Below are 16,516 nucleotides of genomic sequence, written 5' to 3' on the forward strand. Positions count from 1 at the left end.
TCAATTCCTACTTATAAAAGGATTTTCCAAATAACCAAAAATCTTTCTTTTGCTTTATTTTAATGTGAACACAACTCCTATAAATATTTCCTGGCTTTCTTCCATTAAAGACAATTTATAGTCCTGGTAACTAAAATACACTTTTATTGTTATTCCCATCAAAATTGCTGCTTTTTACCTGTACCTACCTTTACCTTTTCCTGTTAGTCGAGCGAGTCAGGAAATCAGTGTTTTATCTCTCTCTCCTGATCACATTACAACCTGAATTTGTCATCGACAGTTAAGTTATTAAGTAACTACAGCCTACGGTATTCATATTAACCACTGATATCATCACTACTTTTCAAGGTTTCAAAGCAAACAAGCGAAAACCATCCAGCCCACCGACAGGATGTCTAAAGCAGCCCGATGGCGTTCAGGCTGGACCAGCGCTGCAGTCAGTTCAGGCATCCCACAAACAGCTTCTAATTGGCCTACTGAACATTGTAACTCTCTGCCAGAGTTCTTCTGCCTGACCACCTCAGTAATCTTCTAGGGAGCAGGCAAACATCATTGGGCCTTATCTCTGCTTCTCAGGAACAGCCAGAAAAAAAGCCAGGTAGCCCAGAGGCAACGCGGGCAGCAGCAGCAGGCCGCAATCACAAATGTATGCACAAACACAAATCTCAGGCTACCCACACTCTAAAAGCACATTTGACTTAGTCTAGAAAACATTTCAGACATGCAACAAGTCTCTAAACAGGTAACAAGGCATTTTTCAACAGGCACCCAGGATGCACCAAAAAGATTCTGAGCATGGCAGACCATGAATGTTCTGCAGTTCTGTTCAGGCATAGCTAAAGATTTCACCCAGTGGTAACATTGACACAGACTGAGGGGCCGTAAAACACCATCTGCACCAAAGCGATATAGAATTCTTGCATCTCATGCAAGATTGCACATGTGGGCAATCAAAATCTCCCCGAACTGTTTCCTTGAGCCAAAGTCGGTGAAATGATTATTTCAGTCAGTTTGAGATTTCGCAGCGCACAACAGCCTCTGAGAAAGTGTCTCTACAGCACACATTGAGCTGGAGCTCTGCTCAGCTTAAAACAATGTGCTAAGCAGTGTGCAGGCCTGAACAAGAATTTAAAATAGATCTATTGCGATCTGCCAACAAATAAGAGATAGGTTAAAAGAGTTTCCTGAGGTAGGTGTGTGTTTGTGTGTGCGAGTGTGTCTGTGTGCGAGTTTAAAGAAATATTCCACAAAAATTAAAACATTCAACATGAAAATCTGTATTCTGCCACCCTGCCTTGTTTTTAACCACCCTAAAACACATGCTGAGAATTTCTGTTGATGGATAAGATCCTCAATATTTACCCATAAACCCCCTGTGATGATTTTGGAAACCCGACTCTGAGCACAGCAGGTGGCCACTGAAGGAAAGACTCTCCAACAACATGTCTGACATTTAAATACACAGCAAATCCCAATATTTAACAAAGACTCCAAGGATGCACCTTTATACTATCTAAAGATATTCCTGCAATAAAAAGACATGATGCAAAATAATGAGGGTAACTGAATGCATCTTTAAATACAAATATAATTGTCAGCAACAAGCTTGATGGCTGCATTGTTCCCGTCACTTCTATTACAGAAATATTAACAGGAACTCTAATCAAGAAAGAAGGAAAAGCATCATTAAAATAAAATTCTCATTCTTATTATGAGGTGACCAACCAGTTTACTAGTAAAAAAAAGAACAGAAGATATAATCTTTATGTTCTGTTTTACAAAGATCCTCTGAGGTGAAGAAATTTCAAGAGGAAAATCCACTTTCAGACAACATTTCAGAGTTACGGCTGTAATAGGCAGCTTTGTTGCCAGAGAAATGCGCAATAAAATGCTACGTGGTGATGAATTGCACTCTTATTCAAAATGGTCTATATGAAATGAAACTGTTACAAAAGCCTGCTTTTTTTACACCAGGCATTCAATTCTAACAACCCATTTAGCCAAAGAAAGAGTTCGTTGCTGATGTTGTGTCAAAGGCTCCATGGAACTTGGACTCTACCATTATCTGTTTTTCTGTAACTTTGCTAAATTTGTAGTCAACAGCTATACCTCTGAGGATTGTTGTGGATGCTCCCAAACATATTTTAAGTGGCAAATATAAATAATCTGTAGGACTATGACTGACTAAACTACCTACACATTGATACAAGTTTATCCGTTATGGGTGGATGAAGTGTAACTACTCAGTTACTACTATGACTAATAGTAGTAGTAGTGTAATAACTCTATTACTGCTATTACTACTACTATTACTACAGTTTGCTAAACAGTTGCAGAGAGAGTTGTGTTCCTCACTTCATGCTCTCATTGAAGAGAGTAGGTGAGTGGGAGGGCTTAAACATCACGTCCTACCTTTGGTCTTCTGGGCTGTGGGACTCTAATCCATGGTGCAACAGGAGACTGTCTGCTCTCAGTGGTCGTGGGATTCACCTGCTACTCATCTCAAAGGTGATAGCGACTCGTGCACAGGCCTGTTCACGCCACACACACTCTGTTGCAAATGGACACCTGCAAAGGGAAAGAGCAGGAAGAGAGACCTGAGTAACAGCAGGTGATGAAGGTGAGGTCACGGGGTAACGTAGCAGAAGGCTCCTACAGGGGCTCCCTGGAGCAACTCACAAACGCCACAATGCCGACATTTGTTCTGCCTCCTGACAATAAAATACATGCTATTTAAAGAAACCTCAGAAAAATCTTGCAATTTTGGAGCAGCTTCTGAGACTCATTAGCATTCAAACCAGGCGTGCAACACTGTGAGGCATTTCCCCCTTTAAATGTTAAAGTAAATGTCATTTTAAGATGAGCATTGTTGTCATGTCACCGTTTTAATTTAAAACTCTTTAGTTCATTAATCCTCCCTATAGAGCAATCAGAAACAATTCTGACCAATTATTCTGGTAAATTACCAGCAGCATATTTAGAGCCTGACCTGTGAGAATATTGAGCTGCGTGGTTATTAAATATGCTGAACTATGTGTCTGTGCATTCACATTGAACAAGAGTTCATACCTGTAAAGACTTTTAAGAAAGAGGATATGAAAAGCTTTTTTATATGGGGCAAAGTTATCCAGTGTACACAGGCAAGTAGTCAGGTCTTTGTCTCTCTAGTTTTAGTTTTTATATTCTTGTTCTTTGCTGCTGCAGAGTTGTGGTGCTCCCCCATGTCCTGCTCTTCATACCTGATTGTAATCTCATTCTATGGGGTAATTTTAAACTCCTGACCCTCCAGAGACCTTGTTTTGGTCCTTCCAGCTGCACGGTGATTAAAGCGCAACTGAAGGGCAATTCCTATTCTTAAATCTCCATGTGATGCAGAGAGGATCCTGACTGCTGGTTTGCTCCTCTGCTCTCAGCTTCAATTGAAACTCAGATAAACTGCGTTTTTTGATCAATAAATAAAGTTGTGGGTCCTTGTCTGTGTTTACACCAGCTGCCATGGTACCGGTGTTGGTGAGAGGCAGCTGGTGCGGAGCTCTTTATCTAGAACGTAGTGAAAAGACTGCTGCAGGTGGTTCTAATGGGGCATAACTTCCTTAATACACCCCTACAGCCCACTGTATTTCACTTAAATAAGTCAATAGGTGCAGATATCATTCAATCTATGCATCATTTTAAGAAGAATTATAATAGGTAGAGAATAATAAGTTATATGAAATGAATAGTTGAGGGTTGTTCATAAATAATAATGGGGCATCTTTCATACTGCTGCATAAGTGTAGCTTTAGCAGAAAGGATATTGTTCCCTCAGCTTGCACGCCATCTCATTTCCCCTTACTCTTTTCACCTCCTGCTCCATTTTTCCATTCTTCTCTGGCTTAAAGGTTGAGACTGGTGAATAAACCCAAAGTTGAGATTCTATTTCCTGTCACAACAGGACAGGAAAAGAACTAATAAATCCAGTTTGTGCCATCATATTTACACATATAAACAAACTGGAAAAGGATTTGATGACCTTTAGAACTCATGTTTTTATAGAATTTAGATATTTGTTTTCATTCCAGAAAAACCATCTTGACACTCAGACTGGAAGAAACACCAGCAAAGCTTCAAAAGCTTATGCGCAAATCAGATTCACTTGTGCATTCGGGTACAGAACAAGAAAGGTATTGTGCAGCAACCTGAGGCTCCCATGCGGTCCAAAAGGTCCTAAAAGACTGAATCAATGACAGATTTAAAAAGACATATAAAAGAGTCTAGAACTGCAGGTGAAACACCAAAGCAAAGTCTTGCCGGTAGCAGGATTTGTAAACTAGACCAAACAATACACTGCTAAAAATGGATGTTTTAAAATCCGTTGCTACGATCTGAAAAAGGGCATGGCTCAGATGTAAATCCAAAACAGACCAATGAAGGCAACATCATGAATAAGCTTTGTGAGTCAGTATTAAAATACATGAAATAAAACCTTATACAAGTATTTGAACAGGCACCATGCTGAGGGTGCAACCTCAACTCCAGTTAAACTCTGTGTGCTCGGAACCTGTCCTGTCTTTTATCATCACCCACATCCTATAAGATGTCCGAAGCCTCTTTATAGTTTTATTTAAAAGATGTATTTTGCATACCTCTTTCCGTGTTAGCGTAATACAGCTGTACTACCTCCAGAGCTCAGACAGGATTACATTAAGGCAGTGACCTGGGGCACTGTGGCCTCCATCGTCCTGAAATAGAAGACTTTTGGAAGAGCCAGGACATGGTGTCTTTAACCAAACTGTGCAATCTGGGGAAAACGGCTTCCATAAGAGTCACAGTCAAGAACCAAATGGTCACCCCAGCTGAGTTTCAGAGATTCTGTATGTAGGTGAGACAAAGATACAGAAGATCAAGCGCCACCGCAGCACTCCAACCTTCAGAGTGGACAAATAGAAGCCTCTCTTCTTTATCAGACTGGGAGAAACACAATTCTTTGTTTTCATGAAACCAAGATTGAACTTTTGACCTTACTTCTGAAAAGGCTTCTCAGGATTGAAGAAAGCTGACTGACCTCCCATTTAAATCCTGTTTGCAGTCATCTCCCTTTTCTCACCATGTATGCTGTATCTCCAGTGATTCTAACAGATAAAGGCTGAAAATGCACCACCATAAAAGAAAACTTTGCAACTGCACTTTATCAATGCTTTCTTTACAATTTCCTCTGACGGAGGTGCGGAGAGAAAGTAACTTTAGAATGATTTACGCTTACAGATGTACTGCACTATATCAGTACACACATGTAGATTCATATTTTAGCATGAAATCAATGTGACATGGAAAGGGTAAGAGAGTGATATGGATTTTCCTCTTTATACATTGGCATGACCATCAATCCCTATAGGGACAGGGAAAGGACGAGCACGAGGACGAGAGAGACAAATGCTTTGCTGCTGCAGCTTAGGTGATGCGTTAGGAAGGCTGTGATTTATTTGCGCATTATAGGGCGGTTCAACATCCCAGCAGTCCAACATATGCAATGCATTTTCAGGGAGAAATATACTTGCAATAACAGCTGTCTACCATGCCGAATTTAGGATTCGCTCGTGTCCTCAGAGGGGACCCACTGACAATATATTGCATCTGACAGGCACACATTAGCACTGATGCTAGCCTTGAGGCTATGGATCATCATCAACATTTGAAGTATCGTGTCAGCCGCTGAAATGCTGAGTGTCAGAGGTTTAGAAAGTGCTAACAAAGTCCAACCTTAAGACATCCCATCTTTCCTGTTTGGATCATTTTAAGACAGACTGGCATAAATAGGTGTAAGTATTCAGAGGTCAACGTTTCAGGCTTAAACCTTTGCTGCGTGGTTAAATGCAAATGCCAACGACCACAACATAAATGCAGGAGGCCCAAAGCCTCGTTACATCTGGGAAATGTATCTATAGATTTAGTTTACAAAAGCCTTTCCTTTCTTGATGTTCCGATGAGAGGGTGTCGCCGTTTGCCCGTCAGCAAATGTTCAGCCCTGCCATCTGCTGCTGTTTTTTTAAAGAACGAACCCTTGGCCTCCAGTTATGAAGGGATACGCTTTCCTATCTGTCTGTGCAGTGACCCCGATTGGAGAGCCGTATTCCATACAACACACAAGAGAGATGAGAGGCGGCGGTGAGCCGCCCAGGCGGGCTGCAGGGAGCCGATAAAGCTTTCGGAATTCACGAGCTGCCATCGCACCATCCCTGATACCGGCCCGCCTCCTCCATCAACCCCAGGTAGCAGAAAAGAACATTAAGTAAAAGTAAAAACAAATGAAAAGAATTTTAAGCCAAGTAAGACCGAATAGCATCGGTCAGAACTGTCAGAACACAGATCGCAACAGTATGCAACATAAAAGTGATATAAAAGTAAATAGTAGAGTACCATTGATTAGGTCACACAGTTTTGGGTAAAACTGGCCCTGAACTCCATGGAAATATTTTTCAGCAACTCTGATGAGCACCAGGCATTATTGATGGAAATGCTTCCCGCCAGAATTCCCTTGGCACAGAACATGGTCCAAATGTCAAGAGCAACAACATGTTCCTGAATAACGGGATGGAGACACGCAGGCTGGGTGAAGATGTGGACCTGACCGTCTAATTATCACGATTCTGTTCTGTTTTCCCACAAGCGGGTATTAAATCTAATCGAATTTAGAGCCAAGCTGTGTTAATGCTGGAACTTTCCTGCTCATCCTGGAGCAGCTCAACACATCTAAGTCAAAGACCAAACCCTTTGGGCTGTTTCCCTGCTCAAATATGTGCTTTTCATCATTAAGAGTTAAGAAAAAATAGGAATGTTCTGATTACACACAGTCAATATTGGGAGCAATCCATAATTTTTGGACAGCACTAATGGTAACGATGGGCTATAAATGCAAAGAAATTACCCGAACCCTAACCCGAAAGGAGTGCACCGGCGACATCTTGCCAAGTACAGGGGTCCAAAATAGACCGAAAGAGGTGAAGCAACACCAAGAAGATAAAGCAGCAGCAGGAGAGCGTATTAAGAGCTCGGAAAGTTGAGTAAGTGGCCGACCGCCCTGTTGACCACTGCAGGACAAAACTGACTCATTTAGGGGTCTGCAGTTGAGGCCGCTCAATGGCAATAGTGCTTCCTCTGCTGCTGCTTACAGGGACGTGCCTGGAGTGTAGAACAGTCCACTTCCTGTGGCCTGGGGCCTTAAATCAGTTCTGTACTCGGCACACAGGCGGGCAGCTGCGCACACACTATCCCCCACCATTCCTGTCTTTCTCCCTTTCTTTCTCATAGCCAGCAGGGATGACCTGTTTGCTCGTTGTGACCCCCAGGGAAAGACTTAAAAGGACGATACTGACCTTGAACTTGACAACGTTTACAGCGGGGAGATAAACTCCTGAAAAGGTTATGTAATGAAACAGCATGAAGTCCCAGCAAATAGGGAACTCCAAAAAGACATCGAGACACAACAGAGTGGAGTATTGGTCTCTGACAGGGATGATGTAATGCGGTGGACATTCGGGAAATGGAGGAAAACTTCCAGGGGTGTACTCACCTGCCAGAAGGGAAGGATTTGAAAGAATCCTTCGCTCTTTACCGGCTATTGGATGTGCTGAACAAGCCTTCAGCATTTGCTGCGGTGTCGTGGTCTCCCCTGAGTTGCCAAGTTGACAAAAGCAAGATGACTTTGGATGCTGCTGGGTTAACCTTACCTGAGGACGCAGGTGCTCATGCATCACACAGTCGCTCATATTCATAATGCATGACCAGGACTACAAGATTCTTCCCTGTGGGTACGCAGGCATATACATAATTTACAAATACGTTCGGTGCAATAATCCTGGAAGAACGTGCCTGATACCGTGACAACTTCAATACTGCCAATAGGTAGCGTAAAACCAGATATTACTCCTATGAACTAGAAGTAAATAGGCCTGAATGAGAACATTCATATCAACTAAACTATTGTCCCTAATATAAAAAGTCATTTACACCCTACAGAAAATTAAATAGATCATCAATCCTATTTAATGTCATTTCAATAAGAACAAGGTAACTTTTGCTTCCTGTTACAAACAATCTGACAGTGATAAAACATCAGATGTATTGAGTTACGGTTTAATATTTCTTCCTCTCGGCGCCATAAGCTAATTTACACACTGGTGATCATAAACCGTGTAGACTCATAATATATGAATCCATACAACTGAAGTTTGTCCAGTCGGATACAAAGAGGGAAAAAAAGGGCTGTTAATGAGTCTTTGATGAGAAGCTGACTCAGAGGAAGAGCCTACTGTTGCACAAAGTCAATTGAGGGTAATTTACCAATGCATAAAATGTTTTATTGTCCCAGGGCCCCTGCGTTTTCTACAGTGTGAGGTCGTAAGTTAAGTCATCATTATGAATACAAACACACACACACACACACACACACACACACACACACACACACACACACACGCAATCACACACACACACACACACACACACACACACACACACAATCAAAGCTACGTCACGGCCTGGTCATTAATACATATAATGCCTTATTCATAGGGATCAATGAAATGTTCCTGGGTCTTTTCTTTTCAGTTTTGAAGAAGACACATAAACATACCCGAGAAGGCTCGAGGAGGCTGGCTCGTTGAGTGGTCTACTTACCAAAACTTCAAAACTCGGTCTACTCCAGGGCTTTAAATGTATATGTAGCAGCCTGAAAAATTAAATCAGCTGACTGATGATTCTGTGATGTATATTTCCACTTTATATGATCGCTTCTTCCCCCTCCAAGGGACATTAGGATATTGTCACAAGCTTAAGAGCTTCTGCCTGTACACCCACAGAAAAAGACGTGTGATCCATGAAGTGAAAACTCAGCTCTGGAAGAAATAATAACATTCAATGTGTCCTGGGGGCAGAGAGCTTGCTCTGTGTATCAGTGAACTGCAGCATGTAATAAACTCCCCGACTCATTTTGCCTGTCTTAGCTACCAAAGTGTGTGATGAATACAGAAATGTTCTCTAAACCTGCACAGTAAACCTTTAGCTTGGGTGTTTCAGGGCCTCCTACACAGGCAAATTGCACAGCCACACATTGATCACAATAGCTTGCATACAGACACTTGGCCCGGGGCTGATTAGCATCCTGCTCTTGCTTTCTCTTCCTCACCTGTATCTCTTTAGAACTTCAAAGGTCACCGCTTCAGTGGCCAGCGTGTAATCTTTTTCAATCAAACCCGTCTCTCCATCCTCCCTCATTCCATCCCATTGATCAGCTCAGCTGCGAATTGTCTCACGCTAATTGAATTACCGTGTGGATGAGGAAACCCTCTGAAATCCAGGTCAATTGTGGCTTCATTGACATGTCAATTTGAAAAATGAGCTTGGACCCATTTTTAAATGATAATTTTCGTGCTTTCTTACCTTTTCTTGCTTTTTATTGATGGACCGGTGCAAAAAATAAATAATCGTTTGCCAAAAATTCAGTGTAGCAGAACACACACGTAGCAGAAAAGTAACATTTCATGTGACACTTCAGAATAAAAGGCACACCACTGAGTGTGTCCAGGGCAACAGTTGCTGATATTCAGGGTATAAAAGAAGATTGACAGGACAAAGATCAATAACGTGATAGCAGATATGAATCATTAAAATGACCAGCTCGTATAGACTGAATTCTAACGCTTTGATGGAGGACATAGATCTCAATGATGAAAATCAGATTCATATTGAAATATGCTGCACTGCCTTTATCAATAAAATGCCTTCTTTATGTTTTCTATAACATTAAGCAGAACTTTAGAAATGCCTGCCTATACAGCTCTTGATAAAACTCCAGCTAGAGTTCACACAGTATCTTTAGATTTCCCTTTTCTTTTTGCAAAACATGAGCCGAGACAGACAGGGGGGCATATAAATGGCTGTGTTAAGTGCACTTTCAGGCCCTACGATTCTGACAATATTCACAACTTTTCACTCAAGCCTGACAGTGAGGAAATTGTTTTCTAAGTTAGTACGTGTTCTCCGACGATCACCCTTTCCCAGATTTGATTTGTGCTCCGAGGAGAGCCTGATAAGGAGGCTCCGTCTGAGCAGCTCCACGCTTCGGAAACAAGCAAAAGAAAATGTGAGATTACTCTGACGATCAATCGTCAAATAACACTTCAACCCGTCAGCTTGAATCCCACCAAAAACGACAGTTAACCGCCAATGTCATTTAGAGGAAAACATCAACTTTAGGGAGAAAATAAAATTACTGTGTCACTAAGATTAATGTGGTCAGGCAGAGTGAAAGGAACGGGGGAGCTGCTGCCCTACATGCTGTGGCGCAATACCAGAATATAATTAAACAACCAAATCGGGAGGAAAAAAGTAATGAATGGCCATAGAACACATGTAACGCAAACCCGGTTCTCCAGGCTGGAGAAACATGACGGACATGTCGGTTGCGGATTCAAGTGAAACAAGGTTGCAGCCATTTGCCACAAATGAGTCGATGCTGGCAGCGAAATGTGGCTCTTGTTGGCTGTTAGGTAGCTGAAGGCTTTATCTCAGGAGCCTACGGTACATTCGCTCGAGGAGCTGACGGCATGTTGGAGCCGTTGACAGTAGAAATTACTTGTTAAACATCACCTGATTGTTGAAATCCACAACAATGCCCTGTAAGTACACACTTACAGGGCCTTCTCACATGTACAGTGATCTGTAAAGCACCTAGAAACAATTTTGTTTGTAACAGACGTTATATAAATAACGATTGATTTGATTTGATGTAGAAGAGCAGGAATGCTACCGTCAGAAACGCAACCGAGAGGCTGATGCTGCAGGGACATTTACAACTCTCCATTAGTCTCCTGCTGAGAACACCTTTGCTGGAGAGTAACCATGATATCAACAGGCTCTTATTGCATCTGTTCCTGTTTTTTTTTTATTTAAAAAGAAATATACAAAGAGTCTGCCGATACTGCTAAAACGCGTTTTTGTACTGTAGAACAACTGTAATGCTTGTAAATATGTATATATTATATATATATATAATATATACATATACACTATATATACACTATATCTATCTATCTATCTATCTATCTATCTATCTATCTATCTATCTATCTAGCTATCTATCTATCTATCTATCGATATCTATATCTATATCTATTTATATCTATAGATATAGATAGATATAGATATCTATATCTATAGATATAGATATCTATAGATATAGATATATATGCGACTGGATAGGTCAGTTGTTTACGCAACTGACTTTGGTGCGGAAGGTTGTCGGTTCGACGAGCGAGCCCTTAGGCAAGGCTCCTTACGCATATATGCCTACACCTCGTTATGAGCGGAACGTTAACTGATAGAGTCATACCGGCTCGGACGTCGCCTGGGTCAACAAGGTCCGCGTCAGGGGTCAGGGAACCAGGGCCGCCTGATGTCAAACTGGCTACTGGAACAAGGCATTCATGGAGCAGGGCAGAGAACCTGGTACTGATGGAGTGTTACTACGGGAGTAACCCTAGCGAGAGAGGGTACAAGCAGAGGATGTGGGAGAAATGGGTACTTCGAAACCCCACATCCTCACTGACTAAGAAAGTGTTTGAATATCCGCAATAAGAAGCTGCTATCACAGCTAGAGATTGACGAGGCACGGCGATGTGCCTCACCCACGGTACAAATATGCTACGCCCGGTCAGTGTGGGGGTGATTTCATCATCACCCCCCAATATCGAGATTGGGTACACAGCCCCAATGACAGACGGAATTGGGACAATGGCAGCTGACCTGAGAGAGAGAATCTTGGAGTCCTGGGGGAACTCAACTACCTCCCTGCCAAGGCTAACACACAAAGTACCAGACGAATCTATACTGGAGGACATGAACACGGCACTGTCAACCATCCCTACCACTACCATCACTGAGACCAATCAGCTGATGTATACAGCGGCAACGGTAATCCTACAGATGCTTGGCTATAAGATGAAGAGCATGAACAGCCATAAGGAGCAAATGGCCCCATGGAGGAGAAGGCTAGAGGCAAAAATCATGGCAACACGGAGAGAAGTCAGCCTCCTAACAGAGCTGAGTAGAGGTGTGAATCCAAGGACAGAGCGGCCCAAGACGTACAACAACTGTCCATACCTGAGGCACTGGAGACTGCTAAGCAAAGGCTCAAAGCCCTGGCTACCCGACTGAAGAGGTACACAAGAGAAGTAGAGGAAAGGAGAATAAACAGGGTGTTCTCCACTAACCCGGCAAAGGTCTACTCTCAATGGAAGGGCAACAAGATGACAACAGACCCCCCTAGGGCTGAAACGGAACAATACTGGAAGAGTATCTGGGAGAAAGAGGCAATGCACAACACTACTGCCCGATGGCTGCAAGACCTACAGACTGAGCACAGCCAACTCCCAGAACAAGACCCAGTAGTCATCACCTTAGCAGACATCCAAACAAGAGTGTCCAAAACGAAGAGCTGGACAGCACCAGGGCCTAAAGATCCACGCCTACTGGCTTAAGAAGCTGACTGCACTCCATGAACGCCTGGCAGCACAGATAACCCAGCTGCTAACATCAGGGGACCACCCAGAGTGGCTAACCCAGGGCCGGACAGTCCTCATAACGAAGAACCCCCAGAAGGGCACAATACCGTCCAACTACCGGCCCATAACCTGCCTCAGCACCACATGGAAGCTCCTATCAGGCATCATAGCGGCTAAGATCAGCAGGCACATGGATCAATACATGAGCAGAGCACAGAAAGGCATAGGGAACAACACCAGAGGTGCCAAACACCAGCTACTGGTCAACAGGGCAATCGCCCAGGACTGTAGGATGCAGAACACCAGTGGTGGTGATAGATGTAGCAATCCCGAGTGATAGCAACATCAGGAAGAAGGAACACGAGAAGCTGGAGGAGTACCAACGGCTGAAGGAGGAGATAGAGAGAATGTGGGGCATGAAGGCAACAGTGGTCCCAGTGGTGATCGGGACACTAGGGGCAGTAACACCCAACCTGAGTAGATGGCTCCAACAGATACCAGGAACCACATCAGAGATCTCTGTCCAGAAGAGCGCAGTCCCAGGAACAGCTAAGATCCTGCGCAGAACCCTCAGACTCCCTCTGGTAGAGGACCCGAGTCCGAAGGAAAGAGGCACCGCCCAGGAGGGCGAGGAAGATATATATATATATATATATATATATATATATATATATATATATATATATATATATGCTTATAACGTTCTAATCTTATTTGTATTTTATTTATTCTATTTCTATACTTTGTAAATACAAAACCTACACTACAGTTATATTAATCCACGTTAGGCTGCTACTACAATTCAATTTCCCTACGGGGATGAATAAAGTATATCTTGAATCTTGAATCTTGGAGAAGAGATCGTAGCACAAAAACATGGACGCAAAGGAAAATGTCTGTGTTCCTGCATTTTTGGATAGAAGCAGTGTCACACTCTTTTTCAGTTGTTTTTGAGTGTTGAACACAAAAGAAGAAAAGGGGGCTGGCAAGAGATAATGACATTTCAACAACTACGTATACGTAAGTCTAAGAATATAATAATGCCAATATTACTGACAGCAACATTAAGAAATAAGATGTTCTTCATCAACTCAGGAACTTTCTCACCTGTAATGTCGTGTTAATGATTAATATTTAAGAGGCAGGTTCCTTCTTGCCGGTAGGAACTGCAGCGTTAGTTCAGAACCATACTCTGGAGATTAAAGAGGATGAAAGCTGCAGTCAGTCATGACGATCCCGGCCTCCTCTGCCTCATCCTCCGTTACTGCCACCGCAACAAGTCAGTGACTTGAATTTAATCAGTCTTCGTCCAAACAGAAAATGGCCAAGAGCAAAGAGCGTCTGAGCGGCGAGTCTGTGAATGAGGAGCACAGCTCAGATTCTAATTATGAAAGAAAGGCCAGACAGACAGAGCTAATATTGTTATAATGGACAACTACACTATGTGTTTGTGTGTGTGTTTCTGGTCAGTTGATTATAGTTGATGGCATGTGATTTAATACAATCTGGGGTTTACATGAGTGGATAGATGGTTGGTTGGTTGGTTGGATGGATGGATGGATGGATGGATGGATGGATGGATGGATGGAACGATGGATGGATGGATGGAATGATGGATGGGAGGGTGAATGGGATGAAAATAAAAGTAAAAACCAAATCTAAAGTTCTCTTTGTAGCAGTCATTTTAATGTGAATGTCAGGATAATTGATAAAGCTCCCTTTATGCTTACTCAAATATTCTAATGAGTGCATGAGGGCATTTGTGCCCCAGCAATGGAGACGGTCTGCTGAATGGCCCACAAATGAAATTCATTGGTGTCTCCACCTTTCTGAGCTGTTCACAGCCACTTCTTCACATTTTAGTTGATAAATGGTCCCGCTCCCCACAACAAATAATTCTTTTTTGCATGGAATGCCTTGTTTTTCATTTCCATGTATTTGCATAGAGGCTCCAGTTGATGGATTTTCTTACTGAAACAGGTCCATCACAGCTGTCTGCTATCAAAGTCACTGGCTAACTGATCTTTCTATTCTTCCACTTGGAATACAACATTACAGCTAAACTTCACATAAATACAAGTAAAGACCTCCTGCGACACCATTATGTGAGTTCCAACTGATACATCTATGTTTATGACTGCATCTCTACCAAGGCAACCTATAGATGACAGATTTAAAAAAGAAAATGTGTCTTCAATTAACAGCAGTGAGCTTCACCATCTTTAGAGCTTTATTCCTCAATGATAAACCACCATGATCTAATTACGTGCTTTCCAGTACGTCAAAATATAAAGAATGAGCCCTAGAAATCATGCATATATAATGTCCTCTCTCCTCTTTTTATATTTGGAGAACATACAGGACTCACAGGAGCAGTTACGGGACAATGCTAACGCTTTATGTCCATGTGTCCTTGTCCATCACCACTAACGTGCAGGAGGTGACCTCTAATTAATTGCCCCACTTGACACAGGAGCATTTGCAATGTGCAGAATGTAAAGTAGCAATGTAAAAAAAAGTTCCATAATCCTATATAGAACTGTAATTAGACATGTTCCTCTTTCATATTTAACATTTCAAATCTCTGCACTCAGATACGACATACGTTGCCTGTTTGAGCTGGAAATTAGATACGCAAGCTGTGACTAGTGTGTTTTTCGGATGTGTTGTTAAAGACGAGGTTCATGGTTGTTTTACCACCTCGACGCATCAGCAAACATTTCCCAATACAGGATAAATGAAAAAAAGACTAGATTGAGCTGCATCCTTATTCCAGCAGTATTCCAGAGGTGAACGACAAAGCGAGAGAGACCCATTGACTGAAAAGAAAATTAATTAAAACTCCTTCAGATTGATTGTCAGATGTGCATTCTGAACATGAAAGGGGACAGATACAGAGATAGGGGGATATAAAATCTCATTGCAAATCAATCAGTTGCAAAGCAACTTATATTCAATAGAATCCTCCGCATGAATGTGATTTTCTAGGCTAAAGAATTAATGTGCAATTACCTGTAGTCTTAAAATACTGTGTCTGATATCATTCATTTGTGTTTATTTCATTTTATTCTAAAAAAAAGTCTGATCAACTGTGTATTTCCAAATAAATGAATACTTTCAAGGCTGCCACAACATCGGTCTGGTCTGTTTGAAGGGGTATAGTCAAACTGAAAATGAGATTTTTAAAGAGGAAGAAATGATAAATAATTGATGATAAATGTGAGAAGGATGACCTTCAGCTCCACCTAAAGTCATCACCTCAACCATAGCGTGGCCCCTTACAAACCTCTCCATTTTCTAACTGCTCAGTTTTATATACCTTTACATCCCCGTGTGTCTGACTTGAAATCTCCAAAGGGAAAATGATTATGTCCATTGTGACGATAAGAATACCTTAAGGACAAATGTGTGCTGCAATTCACCACAGCTACCAGTGCAGGAGGTCCTGCATTCAGCAGACGCTGAGCTCGGACACAAACAAAGTCTTCTAAAGCAGATGCCTCTATTGAGGGGGACAGGTGTCCCCCATGGTCTATCAGATAGGGTATAAGACTGAAGCACTTCCTGTCTGAACAAACCTCTAACCTCCTACCAAAGTGGAGGTTAGAATTAATACTGTTGTCCAGCGGTGCAACTGGAATGATCTTAAGTGGCTAGAAGACCAAGTAGATAGCGGACTGATGGCTGATGTGTTATAAGTAGCAGGTTTACAGTATTTTCAGAGATGATGATTAAATTATGTGTTTCCTCTAAAAGGCTGATATGAGGGACTTTACACGAGTGATGAAACAAGCCTATTTTATGCTACAAGAACTTGATGGTTTAGGATGAGGATGGGCAACTCCAGTCCTTGAATTCTAGTTTGGAGCCTGGTTTTGTGTCCTACCAGATAGAAACTGCTTTCACACACGGAAGGATAGAAAACCGGTTTGAATCCAGCCCTCGAGGACTGGAGTTGCCGCCCCTGGTTAAGGATA

General features: G+C 42.2%; 1 protein-coding gene across 3 annotated transcripts in view; it reads right to left on the reverse strand.

Annotated features, from left to right (window-relative positions):
- Positions 1-16,516, reverse strand: part of grik4 (glutamate receptor, ionotropic, kainate 4) — a 172,257-nt gene that overhangs the window by 129,725 nt on the left and 26,016 nt on the right. For all 3 annotated transcript variants that reach the window (XR_003889982.1, XM_029843704.1, XM_029843703.1), the window contains one exon: positions 2,413-2,568. The gene's annotated coding sequence lies outside the window, so the exon portion shown is untranslated. The remainder of the gene's footprint in view (positions 1-2,412; positions 2,569-16,516) is intronic.

This window comes from Takifugu rubripes, chromosome 11 (assembly GCF_901000725.2).
Source record: "Takifugu rubripes chromosome 11, fTakRub1.2, whole genome shotgun sequence".
Taxonomy (NCBI): Eukaryota; Metazoa; Chordata; class Actinopteri; order Tetraodontiformes; family Tetraodontidae; genus Takifugu; species Takifugu rubripes.